Below are 12,269 nucleotides of genomic sequence, written 5' to 3'. Positions count from 1 at the left end.
TGAGAAGGCCCTCTCTCTTACAGCCACCCTACAAACTTCTGATTGAGGGGGCACACAGAGAACTCCTTCTAGTGGCATTTCTACACTACAATGGATAATCAGTTTTATATCAGTTTAACTGTCATGGCTTCCCCTAAAGAATCCTAGGACATAATTTGGTAATAATGCTGAGACTCGAGCTGAGTTTCCTGGATATTTTGATTATCAACTTGGGTCTCTCTTTCCTTCTTCACTTTAGTATCTATTCCCTTCCCCTTGTTCTATCTGCTCTGGGATCCTTCATCTCTAGCTCCCCTCCCCCCAAAAGTACACCTGTGTTGACTGCCAGTTATGCCACCAACATGCCTCATGATCTCCTTCTTCCATCCAGTTTAGCTATTGTCCTAACAGCTTTCAAAGCCCCAACATTCAGAATAGTTTGTTTAGCAGTGGTGAGCAGAGCTGTGGCCTGTGCTTTGAGAAATGAGAAAGCAGCAACTGGTGTGCCATAGTTGGCAGGTGTCTCCGAGAATGAGTTGCCAGGGCAGGTTGAAAGAGGATGGTAATAATTTCTGGAAATATATTTTCTTCCAAGGAGAGAAGGTGGAAGAAACAGGTTTCCCATGTGACTTGAGAGTATTATACTGACTGACAAAGGACTGGATACCAAAATGTCCTGAAGGAAAAGAGGGGCTTATAAAGAGAAAGGCAGACACAACACATATAGTGTGATGGGGCCAGATCGGAAGTGGCCTTCACCATGTTCAGTTCAGATGTACTTCCATGGTCCCTGGGGATGGGATAAGGATAGGGAGGAACAGTTCTGCAAGTTTGTAGCAGAAACTGGCTTTTGACATTGGATGAAATTTGTGATTTTAGGAATGTACTTCTCTTCTGCAGAGAAAGTTTGTATCAGTCTCTAAAATGAGCACCATTTTTGGGTGGAAAGACAGGATATAAATTTAATAAATTATATATATTTGCAGTTGTATTTTTTTTTAATGTATATGTGTAAAAAGCACAAGGGAACAGCCCTGCTGAAAGATTGAAGAAGGCAAGACTACTGAACTACATGGTTTGATTAATTGGCATTTAAAATCAATCAAAAGGCAATGAAAACTGTATGCACTGAAAATCAACAATATCACAAAAATCAATGCAAGAAGGTAATCTTACAAAATCTTGCTGAATAATAAAAGTATTTTAAAAATCCAGTTCTTCTGATTCATGATTCCAGTCTTGCGTTCTGGCCTTTGTTGTTGTTTATTCGGTCAGTCGCTTCCGACTCTTCGTGACTTCATGGACCAGCCCACGCCAGAGCTTTCTGCCAGCCATCGCCACCTCCAGCTCCCCCAAGGTCGAGTCCGTCACCTCCAGAATGTCATCCATCCATCTTGCCCTTGGTCGGCCCCTCTTCCTTTTGCCTTCCACTTTCCCTAGCATCAGCATCTTCTCCAGGGTATCCTGTCTTCTCATTATGTGGCCAAAGTACTTCAGTTTTGCCTTTAATATCATTCCCTCAAGTGAGCAGTCTGGCTTTATTTCCTGGTTTGATCTTCTTGCAGTCCAAGGCACTCTCAGAATTTTCCTCCAGCACCACAGTTCAAAAGCATCTATCTTCCTTCGCTCAGCCTTCCTTATGGTCCAGCTCTTGCAGCCATAGGTTACTACGGGGAATACCATTGCTTTAACTATATGGACCTTTGTTGTCAGTATGGTTCTGGCCTTAGCCTTATTCAAAGACGCTTAAATCCCAGATTTAAAGTAAAAGGTCCTAGCTGGAAAACTTTATAAATACCTTTTGAGTCCCATGCACCAGTTGACTTGGTTGTAGCCAAAGGGATATTGACTGGTTTGGATGAGCTGCAGTACCCACATTGTATATGCAACCCCCACTTGGGGGTTGCCGTGTTGTGCAGACAACCCTCACATAACCCTAAAACAGGCCATGGGTTATGCAGAGATGGTTTAACCCTCTCATAACCTATGCTCACCAGGTTCGCATGACACAGCAGCCCCCAAGCAAGGGTTGCATATTCAAAATGGTGGGCACACATTGCCACAGCCTCACCATGGGTTAAGCGTCATGTCGTGTGAACGGCCCCATTGTGCATAGTTCTTCCTCACACTGTGGTTATTTAGGTAACCTAATATTCTAAGGTAAGTATCTCTTCATTATTAGATAGTATTACTGACACTCTTCATATGAAAAAGAGCATCCTGCTTTAGGAAGACCATGTGTTATACTTTACAGAGAGCAACCCTCTGTTTGAAGGGCTGGCCAGTCCAGGTCTGATCCACCATAAACCATTAGAAAGGAGAGCAGAGGCTTTGAAGTTCCACCACCAGCTAGCACCTGTGCAGCAGACTGAGCAAGGACACTAGTCACCTGGTCAGAGTCTTCCCCACAATGGTGAGATGCATTGCAATTATTTCTAAATTTGCATCTATGCATCTAAATTAGCATATACACATGTTATGTAAATCTGTGTCGCCTTTCCTCTTCTTTTTTGGTGATGCACTTCCTCCTTTTTTGACAATGCATTCATGGCCACCCTACCCTTTTCTTGTAAAATCTTTTCATTTCTTCCTAAAAAGCAACTTTCTGTGGATCAAACATGTTTCAACTGTTTTTGGAGCCCAGCTTGTGGAGGGTGGGAAGCAGGGGGGAAAGGGGCCAGGAGGAAGCTGTAGTGGTGGAGAATACAGTAGGGGCAGGTTTCAGTGCCCCCGCCCCCACGCATATATACACATGCACACGCTAGCATTACAAAGTTTGGAGCTCCGTGTTTGCTTCGTATGTGTAATTATCCCTTCCTACAAAGTTTTTGAAAAGAAGAGTTATGCCCTTTAGTCATCCTTTCCCAGATGATGTGGGACTAGAACTGCCACCATTCCTGATAATTGGCCATGTTGGGTGGGGATGACGGAAACTGTAGTCCAGCAAGATCCGAAGAGGCTGTTTAACTCTCAGCCCTTAATAGGCAGGGCAGGGCATATCAGTGGACATGAAAGCCAAAGGATTTCTACCTGAATCATTTAAACTAAATCGCCCGATGGTTTTTTGTACATTCATTCAGGAATATGACAAATCATGTTATTTGAGTGTGTGTAATAACCTCTTATTGAGTGGAATTGAATTTAGAGCAATCGAGATGGGAAACGCCATAATCATGCGGTTACAGAAAAAAAACAAATTGACACTTCTGGAAACACTCCATGGGGAATCCCAACTGCAAAAATCCAATCAAAGGAAGTGTAATAAAATGAGAGTACTGCACCATTAGCAAACAAAAGAGAAAACCAGGATAGGAAGTAGGTAGAAACCTACCTGTAGAGAGAGTGGGGGGTGCTTTCTCAGGATTTACAAGTGGCACATATAGGAGTTGCTAGGTTGCTGTGTTGCATCATTTTTTTCCTGCCTGATCATAGTAATGGAAAGTAACTCTGAAATTCCACAGGAAATGTTTCAGTCTTCATGCTATTTCATTGCAATTTCAGTTTGAGCACCCCTTGCTCTTTCAGCTTTGCCTCCCACTGTCTTGAGAGAGCTGGCAGGATGGACACATTTGTTAAAACTAGGGGCCTTGGTAGCTAGCCAAAATTTGCAATCACCACAAACCTGCCATGCCCCCCCTCCAAGTGGAAGGGCAGGATCTTGCCTGTGACATCACACTGAGCTTCAGAAGTGCTAATGCATCCCTATGGCCTAGCACAAGTATAGGAGCAAAGCCCTTGTTCTCCTCCCACATGTCAGGTGGGTGGGGCGCTGGACCTTGTTCCTGTAAGCATTTAGCTGAGTAGAGAGGCTTGCAAAGTGCTGAACATTGTCCTGCTTTGGGATTCTTCCTGCCCTGCTCCTGACTCAGAAGAAGGGCAGTGGAGTCTCCGAGACCTCATGCTGAGCCTCCGAGAGGCTCCGAAAGCAGCAAAGTGGCTTGCTTGCTTTGCAAGCCATTCTACAGCACAGTGCAAGGTCTAGGAATACAGGAGGCTGCCTTATACCTAGTCAAACCATTGGTCCACTTTGCTCAGTATTGTCTGCACGGACAGGAAGTGGCTCTCCAGGGTTTCAGGAAGGAGTCTTCCGGAAGCTGGAGATGCTGGGGATTGAACCTGGGAGCTCTTGCAGACAATGCAGGTGCTCTACCACTGAGCTGTGGTGCTAGGGGATCTTGCCAGAATAAAAAATGCAGTTGCTAGTTGCGATCTGGTGAGAGCATTTGTGGACCTGTCATTAAAAGCATTCCAGCAGTTTCTTTTAATTGTCCCCATTCTCTTTGCATTTTCCTTCTGTTTCCACTTTCTGGGGAACTGAGACAAGTAAATGTAGGTTAGGATGACGATTCTTCTTCTTCAACTGTTGTTGATGTGAATGTTTAAAAATGCCAAACACAGCACCAGTATCTTCTGAGAAACAGGGAATTGCTGATCTTTTTTTAAAAAATTATTATTAAAAGGAAAGTGCTGCACTGCAATGTGAACAAACATTACAATACATTGGAGCACTTATTCTCAAAGTGCAAGGCAGGTTCTCTCCTCAGGATACCTGGATAATTGCCAGGGGATTCACAAATGGCTCCTTCATTTCCTCCCTGTTGCTTTGTTGAACTGAGAAGTGGTGTAACAACTGAAGCTATCTAGTCCTGGTCAGTGCAATAAAAAGGATTGTGTGTGCTCAAGTTGACTGCCAGTGCTTGCATGCCAATGGGACAACTGTATTTTTCACTGGGGCGAGGGGCTTCCATATGATTTACACACAAAGAATGTTTTAGGTTTGTATGCCTTCCCCTTTTCTAGTGATGATCTACTCTTCTGCAGGCTGAGGGCAAGAGTGAACACTGCCAGCCAAACTGCCTTCTTAGTTACTCTTGAATATGCCTCAGTTGTTGCTTTCCTAGCTAAATGTGACACAGGTTGAGAAGCCAAAGGTAGAGAGTTCCTGTAATATTCCCACTCCTTCTTTCCTTGACAGCCATAGAATTATCACTCCTATAGTGCACATGGGAAATCGAAAACATAAGAAAGTAGGAACTGTTCGTTTATAGAAGGAAGTATCAAATGCATCTATGCTTGATTTCTGTTTTCAGATTTATTTTTTAAGAAGTAACTTTTGCATATTGTATCCTTAGTTCCTTTTTGCTAGGATGACAGTTGCATTAGTGGAAGCTCCCATTGGATCGGATCCAGACTTAGTCATGCTTTGATTAGACCCATTTAAATCAATGAGATGTAACTTAGACATGACTCCCTTGTCCCATTGATTTCAGTGGGTCTGCTCTAAGCATGACTAAATTTGGATCCAACCCATTGAGTACAATTCAAGATCCTCGCATTTAATGTAAACAAAAATGAGATTACCATTACGTTGGCAATCTGCCAATTTGAATTTGTTGTGGTTTATTTCATGGGTTTCCATTGCATATAACTAGTTTCACAATGTGAGGATCACAAGTCTAGCAGTTGAGAGGGATAATTCCAAATTGTATTTGTTTGCTACATATATGTCAATCTACTTATATATTTCTGTCAATACACTCAAAGGTAGCTTAAAATCCCCCCCCCCCCCCGGCTTGCAGTCTGCTAAAACTAGATTGATAGATTGAGTGTCATTAGTGCTAGTGCTGGGACACAGTTGAATACTAGCCACAAAAAGGAAAAGGGAACAAGGAAAAAAGAAGAAAATAATATAGGTACGAGCGTTTCCGTAATGTTACGATATAGGTACAAGCTCTTACATAATGTTACAAAGCGGCCCTGTGGAATGAACGGGACAGTCCTGAAATAGCAGGAGCCAGTGGAGGGGGCCTTTCTGTCTCAACTTTCTCACTGATGAGCCAGATTGGAATATCAGCTCTGCCTTACAAGAGCAGGAAACAAATCCACTGTTTTTCACCATTTTAATAATCCAAGGGTGGTTAAAGCATGTTAGCTTTATAATCTTCTTTTTGTGGGTGCTCCCATAATATATGGGATGGCATTCAGTAATCTGATTCGATTTTCCTTCTCTGGGTTCTCATTTAGTACTGTGTCCCCTTTATAGTAGTCTGATAGTTTTATTTTTAAAAATCCTCCCAGTGTTAAATTATGAATGAAGAGTGTTTGCAGTCCTCCCCAGTGGGCAGATGTGGGGGATATCCCTTCCTTATCTTCTGCAGAAGATTTCACCTAAACGTGCAGTACTGAAATTGCTGAAGAAGCTTTGCTGGGATGCCTAATTAACAAACGTGCACCAATCAGTCACTGAACATCCCTCCACCCTCGCTTCCCCTCTCATGCTTGGGCCTAACCACAGCTGATTCTCGGTCACACTGGTGTCTCTCTTTTTGAGACAAGTTAAATATGACTCTGGAATTTCCACATAACAGTCATTGTTATCTTTATCTGTATCGTTGTTTCATTAATTGTTCACTTCAGATGTTTATTAATGTTTCCTGAAAGGGCTTTGGGTATTGACGCACATCAAATTCTAATTGGCAAGTCTTGCTTGGTCCATCCAAATCACCTAAGGATAGGGAAGGGTCACAGTTAATCAAATCGGCTTAACCAAATTCTTGAGAGCAACTAAAGAAACTAAATGATTCCAAATCTTCATGACCACCTCAATTTGTGAACCAGCGTGCTGGATTGCTGGATTGCTGGAGCAGCTGGCAGACTTTGCTCAGCCAGAAGTTCTACACAGGAGAGTCCGCAATAGTTATCCACCAAGGGATAAATACCACCAAGGGATAAATGCAGACATTGTCTCCATCCAACATGACCTATCATCATCTGCTAAAGGTGCAAACCTATTTGCTGTTGGGATTGAATAAATATATAGTGTCTGAGGTACAGCCTCTTGATGTACAAAGCCATCTATTTTGCTTTACTTAGGATTAGGTTGGATACTTAAGTGATGAAGGACAAGATTTTTTCTACCTATCATAGATGGTTATCCTATTCAACAGAAGTTACAACCAAGTTAAAATGCAGTCCAGCTCAATTACTAAAGGCTGTGGGGGGTGGAGGGAGGACAGGCTATGCAGGTTTCTTGAGATTTCACATCCCCCTCAGCTAAAATTTGGATTTATTTTATGGTTGATTGCTTAAAGTTGTTTTTAGATATATGTTGTCTCTGTGTGTATTGTCTGTTTGTTGAGTTTTTATGTAAATGGATTTTTAAACTTTGTATGCTGTATCTGTAATGGTTTTTAATTGTTGTAAGCCACCCAGAGAGCTTTGGCTATGGGGCAGGATAGAAATGTAATAAATTATGATTATGATTTAAAAAAACTAAATGGGATTAAAAATATAGCTTTAAAATAAACAATACAAATATTTTAACAGGAATAAATCCAAGACTAAACTGTAACCCAAAGACTATTGCTTCTTTAACCATGAAGCGTGAGTGTGGGATCTTTCCCCGTGATGCTGATTGAGGTCACACTGCTGCCCCCCAGCTGAGAGCCCTCATGTTCTCAGCCTTCAGCTCAGACCTCACAGTTCTGGGTTTGCACATCACATCAAACAACCCAAGAAAGCGGATGCAGACCAGAAGTGGTGAGCGGGTGGGAGGCAGCGTGCTCATTCTGGCACAACCCCACAAATCCATGAGTTAAACAACCCATGAATTGGCATTACATGCAAACCAGGCCACTCAGTTTAGAGGCCCAGGTGCAGTTCCCTTCCACTTCAGCCACAGCAAGCCTTCTGAGATGGAGCACAATAGGCTGATTCAGATGAATGTTTATTAAGCTGGGAACAAGCACTGGGCCAGCACACTCCTCCCTTACCCCTCCCCCTTTCCCACTGCATGCCAGGTTTAGTATCCTGGCCTCCTAAAAACCGTAGTTGCCCATTATGTCCAACCAGGGAACTGTGGCTTAATCTCAGTTTACTGACCAAGGTCAAACTGTGGTTTTGGATGCAACAGGGAATTGTGATTTAACGAGACCAGGTTCACAGCACCAAAGTTGGTGTGGGAGGGACCGATGTTCATTCCTGTCTTCCTAAGCCATGCTGGGATAATTATGTCTGTCTGGAATGAAGCTGATGTGTGAAGTTGGATGGCAGAGTTCAAGCTATGCTGAAGTGTTATGGGCAAGAAGTAATCAGTTGTGGCGGCGGTTTTGTACTCTGGATTCTCATGATGCTGGGGGGACAGAGTTATCAAGGGACGGATATTCTTGTCACCTCTTCTGTAAATCTCTAAAAGGGCCCAGTAAAAGGCTGAAATTCTGCCAAAGAGCTGCTAATTAAGACCCTGGGCCCAGTTCTTTATTCTGCCCCTTCCCCCTTCATTTGCCAGGGCCTGACAGCTAAATGGCGTTCTTCCTGAGGCTCATCCTGGCTGGGCTTGGATAATTACTGCCTAATGAGGGCACAGATTGCATCTTTGATGAGGAAGAGAAACATTCTTGAGGTAGACAGTAAGCGTTTTTTCTCCCCAGTGGATTGCTTAGGGGGCAGATTTCAGGCTATTGATTGGTGGGAAGTTCAGCAATGAAGAAGCATATGGCCGGAATGTTCCATCCGTCCATATATCTTCTGTAGTTAGTGTTCCATTCTATGCTTGTCCTGGTGGGTTATGGACACAGATTAAGACAGAACGCACATCACAGAAATATGTTTCCAACAGTATATTGTCATAGTGCGATTCATCAGAATTGATGTATTTGCACTGTTGGGAACAGGTGGTAGATGCACCATTTTCAGAGTGAGTTGGGCGACAGAGGTCTCTATCCAGAATCTGGAAGTGGGTCAGTTAGTTCTTGTTAGAAATACAAACTCAAGCCTGTGTTTTGTCAAGTGTGGTGACTGGAGGCACAATGCTTAATTTTGCCTCCCCTTTCCCCATAACAGGCAAATGTCTGGGCAGCATGCTGACTCTTGTCTTGATTGAAAGTGTGGTGGGAGCAATGTTAACATTCCTGAGTTCTTCAAAGGCTTTGTATCCCTTCAGTTATGCCAAAGATCTGTAAGTCAGTGCTGCTTCCATTTTGTGTGGCTCTGTCTGTTCTTAGATGATCTCTACTTTTTAAGTTGTGCCTGCTATTTTAGCTGAACTTCCCCCCTTGGGCTTTTCCCCACTATGCATGTGCCAAAGTCCACGCTTACTGCAGATTCATAGCTCCATGGTTTTCATCCCACTTTCTTCCAATGGCCAGTTCAGCTTGAGAATTTGCAGTGGGGCTTACTTGGAGACTTGTGTGTGCACTGTGGGCTTGATTTAGGTGCTAAAGGTACTTAGCTGGCTATGGCTCTGAATGGGGCTGTTCACACATAATGGCAGCATTCAGTGGCAAATTGTGGGTTAATTAACCCGTAATTTGCAGGGATGCATGCTGCATGTGATTCACTTCCAGTTTGCAGCAACACCTATGAATACCCCATTCGTAGGTTGTTAGCATGATGTCCAAAATCAGAAACTTCAGGTTATTCGTGGGTTAAATAACCCCAAAGTTCACCCATGAACAAACCATGGGTTAACATTGGGTTGTTTAACCATCTATAATCCAAAGTGTCCAGGTTTGGATGTCATGTTAACAACCTATGAATGGGGCATTTGTAGGCTGTTCCTGCAAACTGGAAGTGATTCGCACACGACGTGCACCCCCCCACACACACACCAATGCTGCTACTTCATGTGAACTCAAGTTGCATTGCACTCAAGTAGTGACTCACCTCTCTCTGTCTCAATTTATATTCTGATTTTTTATGTCTGTGTGTGTGTGTGTGTGTGCGCGCGCGCGCACGTGTGTGTCTGTATGAGAGAGAGAGAGAGAGAGAGAGAGAGAGAATATGTGTGTCTAAGCAGGAATTCTCCTGGATTAATACAAAGAATTTTGCCTAAAACCTATGTTGAACATAAAAGATTTGTCTGGCTGCAGGACAATCTTGCTACAAAATGGACCGTGTGTAGCACTTAACAGTGCTGCACAGCGGAAAAACCGGCATGATTTGAACATTCATTCTCATCTGCCATTCTCATGATGTCTTAATTTTTCCCTTCCCCTTGGCCATTTTGGACTGATTTGATGCTTCCCTCTGAAGTGTGTGAAGGGTATAGCTGCTATTATCGTTTTAAACATTCAGGCGAGGTTATTCTTCTCCAAGACCAATATGCAGTTTTAGTTGTTTGTTCACTTGCTTAGTATGAGAATGGACTTGCAGTACCTACACATTGGCTGCCAGACCTATATGCATGTTAAAATGCATCTTGGGATCTAGTGGGAGTTGATTTGATGTCTGGTATTGTGCCTTTCAAATGCAAATCCCTGGCTGTTTCTGGAAGCTGTTCCCTAGATATCCAGGGGCCAACTGCTGATAAATTATATCTAGACCTTTGTTTCTAATTGTAGTTTCCTGTCTGTGATACTTTAATGTAGGAATTGATATTTGCTCAGGCATCTCCTTAGTTAAATATGTTTAGGGGGTCAGGAAAGCTGGATTAGTCCCCTATTGTGTGACCAGTCCTCTCCTCCCACTCCCACCCCGCACTAATAGAGTTAGCTCATTACCATTTGTCACAGCCTTGCCTGACAAAATTAATGTGAGAGTTTTGATGGAATGCTGGTGGGAGGGTGCACAGCTCAGAGTGGGGGTGAAGTTTAGAAGTTTAAGGCACTTCAGTTTTTCAAGACAGAAGTTGGTTATTCTCCTGTCTGCTCTCTGTGAAAAAGTAATTGAGTACTACTATTCTAGGCTATGACCTCTTCTGCTCTCAGGGGAGCGGAGAGAGCTTTCACGCCACGCTGGATGTGCTGACTTAATGTGATCAGTGTCACCGCCTTGGCATTACTTAAACATCACTGCTGGTGTGCCTTAATTGAGATGCAAAACTGTGCAATTAACTCTACCCTAGTAGGTTTGCAGAATTTCCCCAGCATAGCCAGGGCATAGCAGGTGTCCCACAACCCACATGTCCACAGGGTGCCCAGTTGTTGAAGTTCCTGTTAGGTTAGCTCCTTGAGGGGGTCATGTCAATGGTATCCCTGTCCATCACTGCTAATCTCCCATGCTTGTAGCTGAAGGGCACTCCTTCAGCTTCCTTCATGACCTGCTTCAGCACTCCTGTAGCTTGACAGCTGTCCTGCTGAGTTAATGACAGTTTCATTAGTGTCCTGCCAGCCTGTAGAATGACTTGGCCTCATGCCCTCTCCAGATTGTTCCCTTCTTCGTCTGTCCCCCTCCATTAGTGCAGCTTTGCAAATAACTGCTCAGGATATGGTGGCCCACCCCCTGCTCCACTCACCCATAATGCTTCACTACCATGCGCTGCAGCCGCTGCTGCACCCAGTTCCCTTCCCTTGTCACTGTGAGGCTAAGCCACCCAGGACTGGCACTAGAGAAGAGTTTGACAAAAGGCAGCATTGTGGAAGCTTCATGCTCAGTTCTTTGACTCTCCCCTACAGCTGAAGGAAAAGTAGCTCTAATGCTAAGAGGGGGGATGGAAAAAGCCAGGCATCCACCATTACATAGACCTTCATTAAACAGGACGGTACTAGGGAGACTGTGTGCAGGTTTTGTTTGGTTTGGTTTGTCTCCCTTCTAGCCATAATGAGTCAGTAGCTCTCTGAGGCCAGAATGAGAAAGCTCCATGTGCAGCTGTCATAGATAATGAAAGCTGCACATATAAACACCAGGAAGCACTGTGGCAGCTGCAGGTATGACTCACTTTCCATGGCAGGTAGTGGAGATATGTCTCATCATCTGGTAAACGTTATTCTGTACAGGAGATTAGTCAAGAGTTAAATTATAAGTTTATCAGTAACAACAGTAAAAAGATCGGGGATTTCTTGTTGGAGCTTGTAAAACGAATAAGAGCATGGTATGACAGTGACTGATGCAGAGCAGATGGGGGTTAGCTCTATCCTAGTGTCGCAAGGGGGTGGTAAGTGACCCGCACCCACCACCAAATCCACTTAAGAAGGATATGAGAAAAGAAGTGAACATGACTATGTCACAGCTGAGAGTTAGGGATGTGGAAGAGTATTGGGTGTATTTGGGGGGAAAGTGGTAATGCAGTGTCCCTTTAATTAATTCTTCAGGCTGGACTACACATTAGCCTGTTCACAAGGCTCTTCATGTCCAGAACATTTTGTGTACCTCTTTGCTTTCTAGAGAAGGCCAGAGCAGGCAACCGTTACTTGAGAGCACATCTAGTACTTTTACGCAGGGATAGCCCTACCGTTAGGTCCAATGAGGCAGTTACTTCAGGCAGCAGATGTTGGGGAGTGTTGGAGGACACAGGCACGGGTGACCTAAGCTAGCCTGCTTTCGTCAGAAGTGGTGGAGGAGCCTGTCCTGTT

General features: G+C 43.8%; 1 protein-coding gene and 1 long non-coding RNA gene across 2 annotated transcripts in view; one reads left to right on the top strand and one right to left on the bottom strand.

Moving 5' to 3' along the window:
• The window catches only part of B4GALNT4 (beta-1,4-N-acetyl-galactosaminyltransferase 4), a 210,301-nt gene that overhangs the window by 72,953 nt on the left and 125,079 nt on the right, over positions 1–12,269 (top strand). The window lies entirely within an intron of this gene.
• LOC146357888 (uncharacterized) overlaps positions 1–12,269 on the bottom strand; it is a 36,658-nt gene that overhangs the window by 23,191 nt on the left and 1,198 nt on the right. The window lies entirely within an intron of this gene.

The sequence above is a fragment of the Heloderma suspectum genome, chromosome 1, assembly GCF_057233095.1.
Source record: "Heloderma suspectum isolate Gila_16-S chromosome 1, 16-S_ref, whole genome shotgun sequence".
Taxonomy (NCBI): Eukaryota; Metazoa; Chordata; class Lepidosauria; order Squamata; family Helodermatidae; genus Heloderma; species Heloderma suspectum.
Note: the sequence above shows the minus strand (reverse complement) of the source record. Positions and strands in the feature narration are given on the sequence as shown.